At 44.0% G+C, this 8116-nt stretch overlaps 1 non-coding gene across 1 annotated transcript; it reads right to left on the bottom strand.

Moving 5' to 3' along the window:
- Window positions 1-314: 314 nt before the first annotated feature.
- trnai-uau (transfer RNA isoleucine (anticodon UAU)) lies at window positions 315-408 on the bottom strand. Its single transcript has 2 exons — window positions 371-408; window positions 315-350 (listed from the first exon to the last, which is right to left on the bottom strand). It is a non-coding gene; the product is annotated as a tRNA-Ile (tRNA).
- Between the last annotated feature and the right edge of the window lie 7708 nt (window positions 409-8116).

Genomic DNA, 8116 nt, shown 5'->3' with positions numbered 1-8116 from the left:
GATTCAGCAAATAAACCATCTGCTCAGACACGCTCAACAACGGGAAGTGAGGCTACGCGTGTTGAACTAAAGAACCAAACAGGGAGAACCCTGCGGGCACATGCCTTTTAGTGAATAAGGGAGGATCTCCAGCAACGCTTGTAAACTCACACTCGCCTTCTCAGATCAATATCAAAGGTACATCGATTCGAAGTTAAACACAAATAATAAGCGTGGTGTCTCAGAAGCACAAAATCAAATGTAACATTTCAGTGGAATGCTCAGCTTGAGAGTCGTCAAGTCACCTGGGCGTTGCAAGTATTAAAAATCACGAGTGCTCTAGGTGAGGCTCGAACTCACAGCCTCGGCATTTCTCCGCCGCGTACTGTCATATAAGTACCGCGCGCTAACCGATTGCGCCACTAGAGCCCACTGAAGCAAACGCGAGTTTTGTACATATGGAAAGAAAATGTAGAAGAAATTTACAGATATCATAGAGCATAGAGCCTCAATATGTACAGCGTGTGAAAGGCCGTTTGGCCCACAATGTTTTGCCATAACCAGCTAAAAAGCAAATCAAAGGCACTCAAACTCTAAACCCTCCTTCCTATCATGTCCATATCCCTCGATCTTCCTTACATCCATGTGCATATCGAGTCAGCAAATGTGCACATCAAATACCACCTATAAATTTGATGATAATGCAAACGTTGTTGGTCGAATCTGAAATGGAGACGAGAAGGCGAATAGGGGCAAAATATGTCAATGAGTGGGGTCGCAGCAGCAACATTGTAACGAACGTCAGAAAGACGAAAAAGTTTATTGTGGACTTCAGGAAGTAGAGAGACACCAATCCTCATCGGGGGATCAAAAGGGGAGAGAGTAAGCAATTTCCAGTTCATGGGTGTTAAGATCTCTGAGGACTTAAGCAGGTCCCCACATATCGATGCGATTATAAAGAAGTCAAAACAGCTACTATACAGTACTTCATTAGGAGATTAACGAATAAACTAAAAAAAAAACAAACAAACAAACTTCTGGAGAGCATTCTGACATGCTGCATCCCAGTCTGGTATGGGGGGTGGTGGGAGGTGCTGCTACTCTACCGGAAGGGGAGATGGGGAGATGGGGAGACTTATGATCACGCCGATGTAAGCAGAGAGCTATGGATGGTGGAGAAAAAGTGAGCACTCGCTACTCTGCAGGCGAACCTTAAGTGCAGACTTTCCATTAGCGCAGGTGGCAGGCAACAATTTCAGTCTGATTCTCAAAGGAACAGAGCAATCCAACCATTCTCCGGCCAAATGTAGTGTCCAGACTTGGATGGCAGTCTTTGTTATGTTGGAAAAATGACGCTGGAGCTTTTCCCTGGTGGGGAACTGAAGGGTCCTTGATGCTAATCTTCATGCTCTCTTGAATCTTTCGTTGTACGTTGTTACTCTGTACGTTCAGACGCCACATTAGGGCAGAAACTTGAGTTTTCATTTTAGTTGATTATCAGTGATTCATTTTCTCAGCCATCATGTGAACCTTTACTTATCTTTTGCGCTCTAGGTCCCTCCAATAATCTGCCATCAACGCCGTTAAAACTGGGGCACCAAGTGAGAGATTGCTAGTTACCGACACGCTAGCTAACGGCTCATGACATTCAGTCTGCCTTTGAAAATCGGTCCAGTAAGACTGAGAAAATAATCATTTCACAAACTGAACAAGTGCTTCTCATTGATACTCTCCTTGTGAACTCTGCTGGGTCAAATTCGCAATAGCGGACACAGCAGCATATAGTTAGAGTGACAAACGGACAAAAACAGACAGCAAAGGACAGCCAGCCAGATAGATGAATAGATAGATAGATAGATAGATAGATAGATAGATTGATAGATAGATAGATAGATAGATAGAAAGAAAGAAAGAAAGAAAGAAAGAAAAAAAGAAAGAAAGAAAGAAAGAAAGAAAGAAAGAAAGAAAGAAAGAAAGAAAGAAAGAAAGAAAGAAAGAAAGAAGCACATAGACTGTTATGCAGACGAGAAAGACATTGTTGATAATTACTCAAGGAGGAAGATTCTTACTCAGGAATGGAGATTCTTACTCGAGGATGGAGATTCTTACTCAAGGATGAAGGTTCTTACTCGAGGATGGAGGTTCTTACTCAGTGATGAAGATTCTTACTCGAGGATGGAGATTGTTTGGGACGGATATTCTGACTCAGCGTGGCTTAATCAGATGCGAGAAAGGGGCACGGCATCGTCATAGAAGCAGCGAGAGGGCAGCTCAGCCGGTGCAAGAACAAAAGACATCGCAGTTCATTCCGAATCCTTGCAAGCCGGTCATGGTGGATGATCAGATGTCCTCTTTGCTCTGCCTCGCGATGCCAGTGGAGAATGCCGGAGGCGGGGAAAATAGTTGGAAGATCAGTGGAATGAGTTTCACCAGAAAACGCGGGGTCAACCATGTGGTCCGTACACAAGTATTCCGCAGACCGTGCACCCAAGCCCGGTGATTCTTTGCTCTAATGTGGAAGCGACAATTTTGTCAGCAATGAAAATGCAGCAGCATGGGTCGCAGAGTGGTGTCGAAATCGCTGCGACAAATGCCTACATCTGAAGAAACTCAACACCTTCCGCTAACGTCAGTTAAAACTTACAGTTCCAATAAACCTATACATTCATATTAGATACACCCGATATGGAGAAGTGGTTAACACTAATGAACAACAGTATGTCTCTAATATATTTTTTAAAACTTCCTTTTAAACTAGCTCTTTTTCCTACATTTCAAGGATTTAATGCTAGATTCTCCGCTGATATCTGAAATGTTTCATGTTCGTCAACTTCCTGGTGAAGCCTTTCTGCAGCGGTTTCAGTGCAATCACATCCAAACATTATGATACTCTGATTAGAGCATAATTATATGTCACTGCATCATGACCTTTCCGGTTCGTGAAGGCAGGTAATCGGAATATGTTGAAATGCACATTACTCTACCCGTTCCCTACCTTCATTCATATTTGAAATCCCATTCCCTTCCCCTTCTCTACATCAGCAGATAAGAACCCATTCATTCTTTGTCAATATCCCAACCCAACTCATCCGTGGAAGGTAATGACCTCAATAGTGACCCCTGTTTGCCCGTCGATGACCATTTGCCAGTATTTCATCTGCTTTTATGGCACAGCCTCGTTCGACAATTGCAGTTCAACCTCGAAGAGCACTCGCGCATTTTCAGACGTGATTCGCCTGCCATTACAGCATAAAACTAACGTCTCCAGTTCATTCCATTCCATGGATCGGCCATGGGCATTTGGCAATTTATGATTCGTTTTCGTCAGTGTACTTCACGTGACAGGTGTCATTTCAACGTCTGAAACAGAAACAAATAGACTCGTGCAGTGAAGGAGAATCAAGATAACGATCACCCTCGGACTTTAGGTCAAAAGTAAATGTGTCAATTTTCAAGATGGAGGTTGTGGGGCTATGAAAGATAAGATAAACTATGGCGCGTGAAACACTGCCTGCTCTTTAGGGTTTTATCGTACGAGGACAAGAAAGGAACCCGGTTATTACCATGGAAAAATGGAGCGGGCAGTTCAGTCGGTATAAGAGATTTGTGTTTCCGTACCAGATCATTCTGCGGTCTGTCAGATATTCTCCAGTTTACACCCGTAGATGTTAATATGAGTTTATAATATGAGATGTTAATATGATGACATCACAAATCTGCACAAGCTGACATAGTACAGGTTGTAAATGCTGGTAAACCTTTCCAAAACACTGCTAACAAATGCTGCTCCTCTGGGCCTCTACACGAACAATTCCAGTCAATATTTAGGTAATTATAGCCGAGCTGCAAACTACTCTGGTGCTCTTACAATTTCCATAAGCTGGTGGCATGTATTTATTTCTCTTCTGCTAACATCTCAGAAATCTTTGGAAATTGAAGCGCATAACACCTCAGGAAGCCCCCCCCCCCCCAGCCCTTATCAACTATCCGTTACATCTCGAAAGCTGCCCAGAGGGAGGTAGGTGATTGATAGTGTCGATGAATTCCAGTGTCAGTATCGCACAGGGTGGAGTACAGTGCTGGGTGTGCAAAGGTCTATGTGGTCAATTCAAAATGTCAGACTTGTATAGGTCTGTGTCCTGGTTTTGAAAATCTGGATATTGTAAAGATCATTGTCCACGCAATTAGCTGCTGTATATTCTCGTACAGGCTGGTATGCACGACATGTTTATATGATGGTTACACCCTCCTCTTTCTCAACACGCTGAGTAGCAACAGAGTTTGCTTTCTGATTATCCACCTCCCTGCGGTGCCGTGCTGGAGCTACACTGGTCAGTGTACATGCAGTCCAGAGCTGGTCTGCACAGGTCTGTGTTCCTGTAGTGGTGCAGGTGGCCGGTGTACTCAGCGGGCTGAGAATGATCGGCTCTGAATGCACAGTGAAATGTGAGGTTGTTCGTCTCTTTACCTCTACAGCGAATATGAGTCTTTACCGAGGAGTGTTGCGTTTATTGGGATACGTGTCCCTCCATTTTGGTGCCCCAGCAGTCCAGAGCTGGTGATGTTTATCGATCAGAGTTACAGTACAAACCTGCTCTGTATTATCAATGTTATATTTTTATCAATCTCGGCACTTGTATTAGACTCTTGTGCTGGCCTGTACAAACACTGGCCAGAACCGTGCTATGGCATCTCTGTCTGCTTGTTTGCAGTGCCATTGCGTTTAGAGAAGTGTGTTCTTGTCACACAAACTAATCTTGTATATCGTTCCCACTGTCCCGTTCCTGCAGCTCGGCAGGATAATTCTCCTGGAGGATCTGACCACTTTAGCTCTGAACACTCTAATTGGTTGTTCCCAGCACCCATGCAGGAATGTCCCAGATGAAAACGGTAGTCAGGGCCGAAATTAAAATTTCATCACATGCCCACTGGGCTTCAAATCATTGACCAGCATACATTAAACAGTACCGTACAGGAATAGACCTCCACACCCTTCCCCAGCTCACTGTGTGTGTGCTGTCATTGATGACAATTTAAGCTGCATACGTGCCTGCATGTGGTCCGTGTCCCCCACAGTTATGCTCCTTGATCGAACACCACCTCCTCCGTAGTATCAACGCGTCTGAGACTATCACCATACGCGCTTCCTGATCTCATTCTCCCCCTCTCTGTCTCTGTCGCTCTTTCTCGCGCGCTGTCTCCCAAGCTGTCTCTCACAATGCCTCTTCCTCTTTTCCCCTCCCTCAAGTATCTCATTTGCAACCTTCTTCTTTCTCTCTGTCTATCTCTCTACTCTCCTATATTTATTTTCCTCTCTCTTGCAGTTAAAAGTAAAAGCAATTTTGTTCTATCTTAATTTGTAAAACAGTAAAAAGTCTGTTGCTGGAAGATAGTTGAAGAACCTACAGTTAAAGAAAGAGGAGAAAACAAGAGTGTAAGAGGGAAGGAAAGCGCGAGTTATTACGGGAGCAGGAGTGGTTGGTACTGACGAAAACATGCTCCAGGATCAGGTAGTTTTGTCAGAACCAGAAGGCCTAGGGTGACAGGTTCGCATGAAAATTATAAAGGTGGGAGGTGAGTGCAAAGGTGATTTCGGTGCAAATTTGTAAAGAGTTAACCTCTCGGGTTGACACCCTTCATCAAGACTCTGATCTTGGGTGCGCTGTTTGTTTTGTAACTCTGATCATCACGTTGTTTCATTGTATGCACAAGGCATGTTGCAGAGTAGGGAGCAAGAAGACAGCCGAATTATAAATCTTTATGTCATTCATTTCTGACGTTTCATGAGCTTCAACACAGGATTCCACGGGTACCTCACCGCATTCCTTAGTTCCTCCCGGAATTTGCTCTGGGTCACGACGTAAATGCACGTATTAGAACAGGAACTGAAAATCTGCAGCATTCTGGATGTCGTTTCTGTGATGTAACGGGGTTCAGTAACAGAATAAGCAAAGCTCTTTGAAATCGTTTGATAGATATAAAATGTCACTTGTGTTACCCACAACAATATGAAACTACCGGTAATGCTGAAGAGCAAAACGATGGATTTTCGTCGGTTCTCCATCTCCCGGTCCTTGTCATTCTCTGCACTCTTTTGTCTCCGGAGCCCCCTGCGGGCTCGACTGACCACCAGATTCCGCCTGTCAGTCAGACTATGGAACAGCAAAATCGGAAAGAATGGGACACAAGGGGTTAAAATGCAATCAAATATCGCAAATGCAGCCCATGACAGAGGGTTTTTGTAGCTCGTTGTAAGAACACAATACCAGGGAATACCATTAATTATGACCTTATGCTCTGATGCAATTCCCCAGGGGACGCATTCCAAACAGGCCAGCACACTCACTGTCCCGATAACCACAGCCGCCGTTCTCTCGGTGCAATATTTTGTTTTCAGCATCTTACAGCAAATAGCCACAAATCGATCGACAGTGAAAGCGACAGTCAGCCAGACAGAGGTAGCAGTTTTCGCAAAAATCAACCCGAAACGGAGTTTACACACAGGAGTTATGATCAGGAATGACTGGGGAAAATAATACCAAGCACTGCACCTTAGCAGCGGATCCGAGATATCGGCCACTGCCATTTCCACGAGGTAGCGAGTGACACATTTGGAGAGACCGCACTTTCCCCAATACAGGCTTGCAATCGTCATCAAGTTCGTTGAAACAGGGGCAGTGAAAAGCAAGAACAGAAAATACAGAGCAGAAACTAATTCAGGAGTTTGAGGGGATCCTGCAATATTACCAGTTCATTGTCGCATTTAGTGAAAGTGTCAAGAGATGGCTCATGTCATCCAGAGACAGAAGAGGATTTTGAACTGTAAAATGAAGTCAAAATGATGACTATACTTATTCCGAAATCTGAAGTGGCAGAGGAAAACTAAAGCTCGGTTTTCACCCTCCTTAGAGTCTTCTTTTTTTTACCGCTGCCTTCGAGTCACGTTGGATGAAATTAGTAAATTTGGACGCTGATGGCGGGATACATACAGTCCCATGGCGCCCCCTGTCAGCGGCAGAACAGCCGGCGTGCGGAACAATGGTAGGAAATGTTCCAGCCAGAACAGAATATGTGGAAAAACATTTAAATTGTCTCTTATCAGAAACACACACACACACACACACACACACACACACACACACACACACACACACACACCACACACACACACAAGCAGAGATAAGAAAGTGAGAACAAGGTCGGGTGACAACGGTGAAATGACCATGTTACTGTTGCACAAACGGAAGAAAATCTGCAGAAATGTCCAAGGCAACACACAGTGAGAACAGGAACATCTCTGCTGAGAATTGTGTGCGTGATGTTGCTGATATAATAGAATTTTGTGAGCATGTCAAAGCTGCCTGAGGTCAGACGAAAGTTGTGAAGAAATATTTCATGCTGCCAAGGAATGGTCAGTCTGGTTAAATAATTCATCCTGTACCTGTCTGTCACTGCTATAGTGTGAGAACGTAAGGTTCATACAATTTTACAAATTTCGTCCATTAATCTTGCACTGAATGATCATTTGTGATTATCTTCATGTTTTCATCAATTTACATTTTACACAACTATATTAATTAATGCACCCATGCACACACCCCAATCATGTTATCCCCAAGTACGTGAGCACCCCATATCCACGTTTTTGTGGGTGTATCTGGGGTTTCAGGCGGATTTGGCGTGATCTTGATCTTGAGATGCCTGGGATTTTTGCTGTCAAGGCAGCCATCTCGTGTTTGAAACCATCCTGTGCCTGGATCATCCAATGTGTGGGTTGAGGTGTACATGCATTTTGGGGTGCGCTCTTATTTAGAGATCAGCGAAGATTCGGGGGTTCACAAGGATTTTGGTGAATATGTGCATATTTAGGTGTGTACTGTTGAGAATGAGGGTACACAAGGGTTTGTGGTGAGAATCAAATTTCATTGTGCATGCCGATCTGTAAACACTTTTGGGCATTTGTGAGGATTTTAATGTTGAGACAGCCATTTTCTGAACTGGATGAAATGATTCCTGCTCTGAAATAATCCATTATGCATTTGGTAGTGTCAGTGTGTTTTAGGTGCGCACTGATTTGGGGATTGCATAGATTTGTGGGGATGTTTTCGGAATTTTGGGATCACACAGAGTTTTGGTG

This window comes from Hemitrygon akajei, unplaced genomic scaffold (assembly GCF_048418815.1).
Source record: "Hemitrygon akajei unplaced genomic scaffold, sHemAka1.3 Scf000056, whole genome shotgun sequence".
Lineage (NCBI taxonomy): Eukaryota > Metazoa > Chordata > Chondrichthyes > Myliobatiformes > Dasyatidae > Hemitrygon > Hemitrygon akajei.
The sequence above is the reverse complement of the archived record's forward strand: the minus strand, read 5'-3'. Positions and strand labels throughout refer to the sequence as shown.